Here is a 12,589-nt window from a genome sequence, read left to right on the forward strand (position 1 = left end):
CAACTGAGTGATACATGCTGGAGGGTGGGGATGAGGGGTTTATTACACATGCCTGTGACCGTTATGCTCTTCTTGAATGGGTTGCTGTTAAAATTACAACCTAAAAATGCTCCCTGACCATTGGCCTTGGTGGGTGTTTTTTTTTTTTCCTCTTTGTTCTTTTTCCATACACCTCCTCTCCCTCAGTAGGTTGGAAGAAGCCAGGTGGAGCAGGCAGCAATCCCCAGATGTGCAGCTTGCAGTGCCTCAAGGCAGTACACCAGGGCAGTGGAGAAGGAGCTAGGACTTAGACTCCCGTAATCTCATCGGCAATCTCCTTCTCTGACTGGCAGCACATGCTTTCAGTTTTACCTGAAGATAGAGTACCCTCCTCCTGGCCCCATCTTCCTCCTACATAGACTCCCTGGAACTTACATTTTCTGACCCTTCCTGCCTCCTGCTTCCTTGGAGAGCCCTGTGCCCCACGTCACTCTGTCCATCTACCAGCAGCCTCTTAGGCAGCAGTGTACCTGACTCAGGGCCTGACGCCAGGTCAGTTCTGCCAAACTGACAATAGGGACTCTTGGACTCTAGCCTATATGCACAGACCCTCCACGTCCTTACTATCTTCAGCTCCCAGCACGCCCCACCCCCCACCGAATTCCTCGATGCACCCTTCTGTGTCATCATAATGGCCAATATCCACTCAGCAGCTTATCCTGTCTGACACCAACTAAGATCCTTACACTCATCCTCCCATTTACTCCCTTTCATTTATTCCTCATGACAGCTACTCTCTTCTGGGTGGGGTTTGGGAGTGGAAAGGTAGCGCCTCACAGTCCAGGTCTACCCCATTGTAACAACCAATGACTCATCCTGACGTGCAGCAACAAAGACCCAATGCAGCCAAAAAAAAAAAAAAAAAAACATCCTGGGAGTACAGAAGTTTCCACCTCCTTTCAGGCAGCATTTACAGAGATGCACACACATATTAAACATGAATGGAGGGAAATTCACTACTGCTATGGACAAAAAAAATAGACGAATCATTAGAACTTTGCTGGCTCACTTGGGAGAGGAGGGGCAGGGCATGTGATGCTTGGTAAGGAAGAATGGCAACAGCTGGGTCATCTTACAGCTCAGCCCTTTCTACAGGCTACCATGCGAATCTTATACCTATTCTGAGATGACAGTAAAAGGTCTCAGTTTTTCCCCCCTAATGGGTCTTGGCTGCTATAAGGGATCTCTGTCCCTCTTCTGGGAAATTTCCTTGAGACAAACTCCCATAGGAAACCATAGATGAGGCATTTATTACTCTTTGGGCTCCTATTGTCTTACTTTAGGTTTACAGTACTGATACAGGTGCCCCAAAGAAATCTAGATAAATTCTTGTGATCAGCTCCACTGTCCTAGAAAACTCTCCTAGCCCTTCTATTAAAACAAGGCAAAAATAAGACATTATTATGACAAGGGAACAGAAATACCCTCTATCAAGGTAGTCTCCTTTAAAAGAAAAGTCACAGCTGTGCACGTCAAGCCCAAGTCCTGACAGACATCTATAGAATGCTCCACCCAACAACAGCAGGTCATATTCTTCTCTCATATACAGGCTCCACGACAGACCATATGTTAGACCATAAAGCAAGTCTCGATACACTTAAAAGAGTAGAAGTAGGGGGCTTCCCTGGTGGCGCAGTGGTTAAGAATCTGCCTGCCAATGCAGGGGACACGGGTTCGAGCCCTGGTCTGGGAAGATCCCACATGCCGTGGAGCAACTGGGCCCGTGAGCCACAACTACTGAGCCTGCGCGTCTGGAGCCTGTGCTCTGCAACGGGAGAGGCCGCAACAGTGAGAGGCCCGTGCACCGCGATGAAGAGTGGCCCCCACTCACCGCAACTAGAGAAAAGCCTCACACAGAAACGAAGACCCAACACAGGCAAAAATAAATAAATAAATAAAATTTAAAAAAGAATGTTCACGATTAAAAAAAAAAAAAGAGTAGAAGTAGGGCTTCCCTGGTGGCGCAGTGGTTGAGAGTCCGCCTGCCGATGCAGGGGACACGGGTTCGTGCCCCAGTCCAGGAAGATCCCACATGCCGTGGAGTGGCTAGGCCCGTGAGCCATGGCCACTGAGCCTGCGAGTCTGGAGCCTGTGCTCCGCAACGGGAGAGGCCACAACAGTGAGAGGCCCGCGTACCACAAAAAAAAAAAAAAAAAAAAAAAAAAGAGTAGAAGTAATACAAAGTATGTTCTCAGATCACAGTGGAATGAAATTAGCAATCAATAAAAGAGGGAAATTTGGGAAATTCACAAATATGTGGAAATTAGACAACACCCTCTTAAATAACCAATGGGTCATAGAAGAAAACACACGGGAAATTAGAAACTGCTTGGAGATGAATGAAAACACAGCATAACAAAACTTTTGAGATACAGCCAAAGCAGTGCTTAGAGGGCAATTTATAATTGTATATTCTTATATTTAAAAGAAAAAAAAGTCTCGATTCAGTAACCTAATATTCCACCTTAAGAACTAGAAAAAAGAGGGGCTTCCCTGTTGGCGCAGTGGTTGAGAGTCCGCCTGCCGATGCAAGGGACATGGGTTTGTGCCCCGGTCCAGGAGGATCCCACGTGCCACAGAGCAGCTGGGCCCGTGAGCCATGGCCGCTGAGCCTGCACGTCCGGAGCCTGTGCTCCGCAGCGGGAGAGGCCACAGCGGTGAGAGGCCCGCGTACCGCAAAAAAAAAAAAAAAAAACTAGAAAAAAGAGCAAACTAAAGCCAAAGCAAGCAGAAGGAAGACTAGAATAGATTAGAGAAAATCAACTCACCTACAAGTTAGTTCTTTAGAAGATCAACAAAATTGCCAAACCGTTAGCAAGACTGACCAACTCATGCCCAGGTCAGCCAAAGGGTGTGAACCTTGCAGCTCCAGCTGGAAAGCAATGTTGCTGTGGTTGCTGAGTCAAGGAGTCCCCAGATGTGAGATAGATAATGTCAGGACCCCGCCGCCTAATAGAGGGCTTTGGATGACAATGTTCTCAGCTAACTGTGGAAACAATCGTGGCTGATCAAACTATCTAGATCACTTATGCAGATGCCCATGCTAAAGGCCCATTCTCTGATGAGACTGACATGAATCAAGCTGTTGTTCGAGCCTGTGCTGCCCAGATTGTCTCCAGTTCTGCCTGGACCCATCATGATACCAGATATGGCAACACATCCACCATCACAGAGTGGGCACAAAGTGAAGGACTCTATGCTGCTGATGCAGAAGCCACCACTCCATGCCAGATTTGTGATCCCGGTCAGAAGTTCATCTGTTTGTCCTGTGAAGAGGAGGCCACAGTGTATGTGGCATTGCCCCTGCCCACTCCTGAGAGATTGAATGCATGGGACCTTTGACTCCTTCCTGGGGCTATGGATGGTGTCTCACACTTTTTCAGGTTACAGTGGTACTGTTTCAGGCCAATCAGCCAACTTTGGTCACACCATTGTGGTTCTTGAGACTAATCTGTGTAATGTTTTTGGCTTTCTGGACCAATTGAAGTCTAACAATGGTGCACCTTTCATCTCAGGCCACTCAACAATGGGCTGATAGTCTAGGTATTTGGTGGTCCTTCTATCCTCCCTGTCACCCACAAGCATGTGGTACTGTTGAGCATTGAAATAGCTCCTCAAAAATTAGCTCAAAGAGATTTCTGGCTCTCCCTCCTGGTCCACACACCTTAGTACAGCAGTTCAATAACTGAATGTGGCTGTCCCCAGGATGGGACCATCTCATCTAGGCCATGTCCTTCATAATGATTGAGATGAGAGGGGTGGGGTTTATACAGACCAGTTTTGAAAATTTAGGGTTCCACGTTCACCATTCCTGGACATAATGCTTCTCTCTTTCCCTTACCAGCAACCCCAGGTCAGCCTGATTGGTGCAACTCCGGGTGATAGCCCAGTCAGAAAGGGGCCTAGGGGATTCTCAACCACCTGGATTCTCTTATTTGACTGACACGGTCCTAGATCATGAGAATACCTGGAGCACTTGGCATGCACACCTCTCTCTTTGAGTCCCCCAACAGTGGCCTACACGTAGAGTGGGGGACATAGTGGGCTCCTGTATGTTTTATAAAAATGTCCTTGTCCTTCTTGCACCTGACCCTTCCAGATGAAAAGTGTAAGTAGGAGGTGATTGGGAAAAAAGGTGAAGTTCTAACTACTAGACTAGAACACATCGATTTTGTGACAGTGGAGGGAGAATAACAACCTTGGCACTTGGGGAGGGGACACCTCAGACCCTGGGAGAAATGGGGGAAAGAAAGACACTTACAGTCTTTGTCTTTCCAAACCATTTGGAGCCTTCTTCACTGAGGACAACATCTTGGTCCAATTCGCCCAAATTATTTCAAGTGACTTAAATGTAACTGACTGCTGAGTCTGCCATGCTCCACTAGACAGTTCTGACCTTGATCTGATTGCCATTCTGCTTCACCTTACCAAGAGATTGGAAGCAGCAGGGGGTAGCCTCAGCTCCTGTACCTCCTACATAAAATACCTGTCAACAAGCTCACCTCCAGATACAGATCCCAGGCCCCGTCCTGAAGCTATCACCGCTCAGTCATGCCATGGAGTAGCTGAATGGCATCTGGCTGGTGGCATGGACAGACAGGACTAACTGCTCTTAGCCAAACCCTCCAAAAGCAAGGACTAGACTTAATTATCTGGATTGGGCTGGAAGCCCTAAGGCCTACGGACTTGAAGGGAGGCACTCTCACACTGGGCCCCCCCTAGCTGATGTAAGTCCCACTTGGGGGCGCCATGTTTCTTCCCAGAAGCACTAGTACCCTTGAGACTGTATGATTGATGTGGAAGTCACACAGAAAACAGAGTGACTTGAAACTTATCCTTGACTTTAGCCTACTTGCAAACCAACACATGAGCCTGCCACAGGTTCATGCATGCTGGCAGAAGACAGGAGACTCCTGGGTCAGAGAAAAAGGACCTTCTTACTCATGGCTGGAAGCATTAATGCAGATGTATTGATTGCACAGACTCTAGTCTTCAAGGAAGAAGTACAGGAGAAATCTACCATCCATAGCAACCTTGGTCAGTGAATTGAGGCTCTCCTGAATGCCTCCAGGGCCAAGGTGGAAAGGTTGATGCAGAGAACTAAGGAGCGAGCCACCTGGCTTTCTAAGGTAGATATGATGCTTTATGGATTTGTTCATCTGGGAGGCATGGTTGAGGTCAGTCCTGCAAGCTGGCTTCATCCTGCTGCTTGTAGTTCTGTAGGTAGTAGCCTTAATTAAATGCTGTATGACACAAATTGAACAGATTTGGTCCTAGCCTCTGTTGATCAGATTTGCCAACAGAGTGGTGAACTCATGGGAAAATTCACCCAAAGCCAAGACAGTGTAGAAATGAGGGGTGGATATTACTGTAAGACAATTCTCCAGGGATCTCTTGAGTTTCTGTGCATTTTGCAAGCGAGGCAACTGACTGCCTTTGTCCTGGACTCTCTTCTCAAGGATATTGGTGCAGTGAGTAGCTATGGAAGATCGAGACAGAATCTCCCTCCAGTGCAAAGGGCAGTCATTAGAAAAGACTTCTTAAGTTTAGCGTCCTCTCCCATACCACAGTCCACTGTGTGCAGGCGTCTATCTAGGTCACTGGTGCCACCCCCATGGGACCTGGGGACAAGAGGACTGATGTTAATATGCTGATGATCATGCTATTTACTGTGCCATGAATAATGGTCCTTTGTCTCTGACCCAGGAAACTCCTGTCTTCTGCCAGCATGCACAAACCTGTGGCAGGCTCACTTGTGTTTGCAAGTAAGGTAAAACCTCAGACCCGGGACTTCGCTGGTGGCGCAGTGGTTAAGAATCCACCTGCCAATGCAGGGGATACAGGTTCAAGCCCTGGTCCAGGAAGATCCCACATGCCGCGGAGCAGCTAAGCCCCTGCACCACAACTACTGAGCCTGCGCTCTAGAGCTGCGAGCCACAACTACTGAGCCCGTATGCCTCAACTACTGAAGCCTATATTCCTAGAGCCTGTGCTCCACAACAAAGAGAAGCCACCGCAATGAGAAGCCAGCGCACTGCAACGAAGAGTAGCCCCTGCTCGCCGCAACTGAGAAAGCCCACGCGCAGCAACGAAGATCCAACGCAGCCAAAATAAATAAATTAAAAAAAAAAAAAGACTCCACACTCCTAATGCAGGGGGCCCGGGTTCAATCCCTGGTCGGGGAAATAGATCCCACACGCATGTCGCAACTAAGAGTTCCCATGCTGCAACTAAGGAGCCCACAAGCCACAACTAAGGAGCCTGCATGCTGAAACTAAGACCTGGAGCAACCAAATAAATAAAATAAAATAAATATATAAAAAATTAAACAAAAAACCCCAGACCCATCATAGTCCTTGACAAGGGAGCAAGCACACTGAAGGTCTCAGAAGTGCTGGTGGTAAAGCCCATTCAGACCAGTAACGGTGGGTAGACTAGCTGTTTGGGAAGCGTGGGACCCTTCCCTACCCTCATGTGAGCCAGCCCAACATCTGTCCCTACCTGTGGCACAGTGGATGTGGCAGTAGTTAGGCCTGTCCCTGAGTAACAGCACACCCCACGGCAGCATATTCACACACAGCTCAGTTGCAGGTCCCGCTTGACTGCCTTATCTGGTGGGTCAGGTTCACATGGCAACGAGTGGCCTATGCTGTGTAACCGAGGTTCTGAAAATCGTAACTGGCATTATTTTATTATCACAGCAACAGGCCTCCAAAAGGGGTCGACTTTTCTTCTTGTCTTTCACTGCAATGTGAATTGACCTGACGTTTCTGGGAATCAAGAAAGGACTAGATGATACAGTAGCAAAAATAATAATACTCAACTTTTGGTGTATTTTTTCTTGGGGCCGGGCACTATACTAAGAGCTTGAATTATCTCCTTTAATCCTCAGGACAAGTCTGTGAGTTATGTCTCCCAATGTGCAGATGGAGAAGCTGAAGCCTGGACAGGTTAAGAGATTTAGTCACAGTCACCCTGCTGGGATGTGGCAGGGCTGTGACCCCATCTGGCCAGCGCACGTCCAGAGCTGGATTCTCACCAGTGACTTATCCTGGGTTCGGAAGGTGGAGACGGGGGGCAGGGCTGAAGATCCTCTCTGACTGATCAAGCATGAAGATTGGTTCATTGCATTTTCCAGTCCCATCTCTCAGTGCCCTTCATCACAGCAGGGGCACATCAGAGGGACTCAGTGACAGTCACTTTCAGTAAAGTGTCTTTGGAGAGAAATGCTTCAGGGCAGAATGGTCCCCTCCAGGCTTCTGAAACTTCCAACCGTCATCTTTAGAACCTACAACCCTTAGAGCCATTTCTTTCTTCAGAGCCTAGAAGCTTCCCAAAGACATTCAGAACTCAGAGAGGTGACACAGAGCCTGGCGCACGGTCAGCCCTCTTTCAATGGTATTCTCCCCCTCCCCCCAGGCAGCCAGCTCCCACCCACAGCCTACTGTGGACCCCAGACCCAGATAATGATGAAAAGAGCTAACGTATACTGAGGACTTACCGTGTGCCCAGCATCCAACAAGGGCTTCATGAATGTCAGCTCCTTTGCTTCGTTGTCTAAAAATGAGGAAAGGAGGCCTAGAGGAGAGGAAGAATTTCTCTAACGCACACAGCTGGTGCAGGAGGATCGAATGCCAGAAAACCACCACCGTGTTATGCTGCCTTCTGAGATGAAACTTCCCTCACGCAGGCTGCTGCTGCCTCGTCCAGCCAGTTCCCCTAAGGAGGCACTGGGGGCCCTGGGTTTGGGTTCTGGCTCTGCCATTAACCAGCCATGCAACCTTGGCCAAGTCCCTTGCCATCTCTGAGCCTCAAGAACCCCTCTGCACAAAGGAACGCTTCCCTAACATTTAAGCAGTCTGATCATTCCCCAGGGCTGGGGTCCCAGGGCTCTTCCTTGCCACATTCTAGCAAAGCCCCTCATTGCCCTCCTATCTTTAGGACATTTGTGGGACTCCGCTCATTCCTCCCTCCCAGGAGCACTGTGTAGGTTTTGGATCAGGCCAGCTTAAGTTCAATCCCCACATCTTACTCACCAGATGATGCAAGTCTAATTGTTCCGTCTTTCAGAGTTCTGTGGTCTCAGTCCATTCAGTCAATCAGCAAACTTCAGCACCCTCTGCGTGCCAGGCCCTGTACTAGGATCTGGAGACAAGGCTGTACCTCCCTGGGAGGGCGGTGAGATGAACTGTAAGTAACTAAGCCCACAAAGAAGAATGTTTCAGGCTGTGCTGAAGACCAGTAGGAGACAAAGCAGGGATCTGACCCAAAGGGCCGGGGGTGGCTGTTTTAGAGAAATGCCTTCTGGAGGCACTACCCCAAGACATGAAGGATCAGACCACGCCAAGGATCTTGCAGGCCCAGGTGAGCAGACAGAAGCTGCTGGACGGTTTTGTTTTGTTGTTGCTGTTTTGTTTTGTTTTTTAATTAATTGTTGGAGGTTTTTTAAGCCGAGAAGGATCATGGTTGGAATTAGGTTTTTGTTGGTTTTTTTAAAATTAATTAATTAATTTATTTATTTGGTTGCGCTGGCTCGTAGTTGCAGCAGGAGGGCTCCTTGGTTGTGGCATGTGAAATCTAGTTCCCTGAACAGGGATCAAACCCGGGCCCCCTGCATTGGGAGTGCGGAGTCTTAACCACTGCACCACCAGAGAAGTCCCTGGAATTAAGGGGGGGGTTGTTTGTTTGTTTTTATTTTTGGCTGCATTGGGTCTTTGTTGCTGCACACGGACTTTCTCTAGTTGCAGTGAGCGGGGGCTACTTCGTTGCGCTGCGCGGGCTTCTCATCGCAGTGGCTTCTCTTGCTGCGGAGCACGGGCTCTAGGCGCGCAGGCTCAGTAGTTGTGGTGCATGGGCTTAGTTGCTCTGTGGCATGTGGGATCTTCCTGGACCAGGGCTCAAACCCGTGTCCCCTGCATTGGCAGGTGGATTCTTAACCACTGTGCCACCAGGGAAGCCCTGGAATTAGGTTTTAAGAGGTGACTCTGGCACCAGGTGGAGGAGGGACAGGATCAGGCAGAAATGGCAGTGGGGAGACCCGTTAGGCAACAGAAGTGACCTGGACTGACCACAGAGGTCATGGTCTCCTTGGACTTGCAGGAGAACTTACATCTAGGAGGCATGCTGGTCGATTCTAGGAAGATGGGGTGGCTGGATGTGGTGACACAGGAGATGCGGAGAGAAAAGGGGGACAGGCCACGGACGCTACCTGCGTTGGACTGTCGCAGTAGCCCTGCGGATCCACTCTGCATCCTTGCCTGCCCTGCTTCATGCCCCGAGGCTCACCTTGCCTGCTGTGTTCCCTCCCCAGACCCCGCTGCCCGCAGGCTTCCTTTGGGGTTCGGCCCCTGGGGGGCCCAGCTGGACAGGAGGAAACTGGGGGTAATATTTATTTCCGCAGTTCCCTCCCCGCAGGCTGCACGAGGACAGGTTCCACCGGATTGTGCTGAAGGCCGCAGCTCCCCAGGGCAGCCCCCTTTCCAGCTCCAGCTCCTGTGGCTGCAGACTTCGGTTAATGTTCATCACCCGCATGAGGGTGCCCACTGCTGGGTTCCTGATGAGCGTGAGGAGTTTGGTAACGACAGTAGGTAAACTTATGGAGCCCTCACGATGTGCCAAGCACTGGGCTGGGTGCTTGCCCTCACGGCTCCTGGTGGCTCAGTTCCCTCAACAGCCCCGAACAAGGGCTGCCTTCCCCTGCCTTCCCCACATCCTACTCTCAGCAGCATTAGACAGCCTTGGCCACGCCCTCCTCCCCAAACACTCGCTCCTCTTGGCTCTTCCTGCGTCACACTCCTGGTTTTCCTCTCTCTGCTCCCTCCAGCTGCTCCTTCTAAGTCACTTCTGACTCTGCCTCCTCTTTCTGATCTGGGAGTGGTGACCTCCCTGGTTCGCCTTGGGCCCTCTTCTCTTCCCAGCCGAGCCCACCCTTTCCTATGGCCATAAATGCCCCTGTAGGCGGAGGACCCCAAGTCTGTGTCTCCAGGGCAGACATTCTGTTTGAGCTCCAGACCCCTGGATTGAGACGTCTCCCCGTGGATGACACAAGCATCTCAAACTCGGCAAGTTGCAAACAGAGCCCCACACTCTCTCCCAGGTCTCCCTCTCTTCTGCCGCCTTCCTCACCCACCCAGGGGCTCAGGCCAGACACCTGGGAGCCATTCACACCCGCCTCTTGTGCACCCTCCACTTCACCTAGTCTCTAGATTCCACCCCCCAAACACATCTCCACTGCGTCCAAGCCGAGTCCTCTCTCCTGGGACGATGGCATCAGCACCCCCTCTTGCTCTGATACAGCCCCATGGCAATGAAAATAAAACTCAGATTCCTCTCCGTGGCCTCCCGCCTCCACCTCTGGATGCTCTCTCTCCGCATCCCCACCCCGTTGCTCCTCTGGCCTTCTCTCAGCTCCTAGAAGAAATGAATCTCTTTCCTACCCTTCACCCCGCATGCCCCTGTGTAAATTGTCTCCTCAACACAGGCCCCTCGACCCCTCGGGCTTCCCCCCACCGCCTGGCTGTTAACTCCTGCTCCTCCTCCAGCTCCTGGCTCAAAAGTCCCTTTGGGCTTCCCTGGCGGCGCAGTGGTTGAGAGTCCGCCTGCCGATGCAGGGGACACGGGCTCGTGCCCCAGTCCGGGAAGATCCCACATGCCGCGGAGCGGCTGGGCCCATGAGCCATGGCCGCTGAGCCTGCGCGTCCGGAGCCTGTGCTCCGCAACGGGAGAGGCCACAACAGTGAGAGGCTCGCGTACAGCAAAAAAAAAAAAAAAAAAAAAAAAAAAGTCCCTTCGTCAGAAGGGTTTCCTGACCTCCAGGTCCCACCACCTCTCTTGTTCCCAGCTCCTTAGTCTTCTCTGTTCCAGCACCGGCCTCTGTCCCAGCCTCAGCCACGTATGAATTGATTTGTCAGATGTCTGTCTCCTCCAGTACAGAAGGTCTGGCAGGGCAGAGATTCGTTCTACTTGTTAGCAGGAGCACGCAGGAGGTTCCTAGTCTGTTGAGTGAATAGATCCCCATTTTACAGGTGAGAAAACTGAGACTCAGAGAGATTAGGACTCTAACCCTGGTCTGTTTATGCTGCGTTCCAAGGGCCAGGTTCAGATGAGTATGGGGGGAAAATGACTAGAAAATGCTCAGCCCTACACGTGGCAAGTGGTGAGCACTCAGTACTATTTCCTGCCTCAGTGTGGGACCAGAGCCCCGAGGGAGTGTGCGGGCAGCCCTTACACACCCTCCCAGCCCCCCTGAGGACATGGGATTGCCCCCATCCTACCTCTGCAATACCCATGTGAACAGGGCCTGAGCCCGCTGAGCAATTCGGGCAGGGGTCCACCACAGGGTCTCCCTCAGTTCCCCCAAACGAGCCCACCCTCAAGGTGAAAACCATGAGTTCCTTGCACAGGTGTGCCTGGAGGCAAGTCCCTGAACCCCCTTTCCCTCAGTCAGACTGCAGCCCCCGTTCCCCTCGGAGAGAGAGTGTCACCCTGACTTGGCTGTGTCCCACTCTGGATGTACCCTGGTCACACCCACCCCCAGCTGAGTTCTGTGAGTCAGAGAGTGAATCCTGGGGTCTCCTGGCTAGGTGCCCGGGATATGGCCTGGGCCCCAGGGCACTGCAGCCCTCAAGGGCCTCCCTTCCAGACCAGCGGACAGGCCTGGCTCCTCTCCAGCCCTGACCAAACTCAAGGCCCCCCCCCAGCCCCTGCCAACCCCTGCCCTGGGGCCCTGCTGTGCCCCTCCCCAGCCCTGGGGCCCTCAAGCATCACCCCCCTCCTCCCGGCTGTTAGCCTGGGAAGGGGGCCAGGCCCTGAGCTCAGACCTTGGCGATTCCAGAGTGTCTGAGGCCCAGAGCCAGCCCCGCCAGCCCGGCCAGACAAGGCGAAGGGGCGGGGGCAGGGTGGGCATCAGGAAGCCATTTAGAGGGGGGTTGGCAGGGAACCTGGATTTCAAGCTTTGTTCCATCTGCTCCTTTTCTGGACCCCGCGGGCTTCTTCCTGGGACCCCGCTGGGGCCCTGGCTAAGGGGTGCCCCCTCCTCGAGTCCTCTCCTCCAGGGGGAGTGGACAAGTACTAATAAGTGACTTCGGGGCGGTGAGACCCCCACATGTGCAAGGGAGGCTGCGCCAGGGCTGAGAGGCGTGGGTTCCAGCCCCACCTGCTCCCACTACCCGCGCGACCCTGGGGCGAGGCCCATCTTCCTACCCCAGCCTCGGTTTCCCACTTTGATGCTGCCAGGCGGAGGTGGGCGCGGGCCTTCCAGCCCCGCCCGGAGGAATCCGGCGGGGCGGCCAGCGGTCCCAGGTGAGGGCTCTCTGGAGCGGGCCCAGCGCGGCGGCGGCGGGTTCCGGCGGGGCGGGCATCTGGGGCGGGGACCGCCCCCCAGCCTCCACCCGCCCGCACACCCTCGCTCCCCCAGGCGGCAGCGACGACGCTTTAAACAGAAAAAAAACTGTCTCCCTGGCTCGGGGCCAGCATCCCAGCCCCCCTCGCCGCCGCCGCGCCGCGCTCCAGCCAGGGAAAACAACTGCTCACTTCTCCCTGAGTCCGCCCC

General features: G+C 52.4%; 1 long non-coding RNA gene across 6 annotated transcripts; it reads right to left on the reverse strand.

Annotated features, from left to right (window-relative positions):
- Positions 1-4,881: 4,881 nt before the first annotated feature.
- Positions 4,882-12,447, reverse strand: LOC309808591. 6 transcript variants are annotated; one of them, XR_014294766.1, is made up of 7 exons: positions 12,241-12,447; positions 10,849-11,033; positions 8,076-8,227; positions 7,541-7,617; positions 7,079-7,368; positions 6,541-6,809; positions 4,882-5,660 (listed from the first exon to the last, which is right to left on the reverse strand). It is a non-coding gene; the product is annotated as an uncharacterized lncRNA (long non-coding RNA). The 6 variants fall into 6 exon arrangements; XR_014294763.1 differs by having other exon boundaries at positions 6,541-7,368; positions 8,076-8,206; XR_014294764.1 differs by having other exon boundaries at positions 6,541-7,368; positions 7,541-7,596.
- Between the last annotated feature and the right edge of the window lie 142 nt (positions 12,448-12,589).

The sequence above is a fragment of the Mesoplodon mirus genome, assembly GCF_964341445.2.
Source record: "Mesoplodon mirus genome assembly, chromosome: 7".
Classification (NCBI taxonomy): domain Eukaryota; kingdom Metazoa; phylum Chordata; class Mammalia; order Artiodactyla; family Ziphiidae; genus Mesoplodon; species Mesoplodon mirus.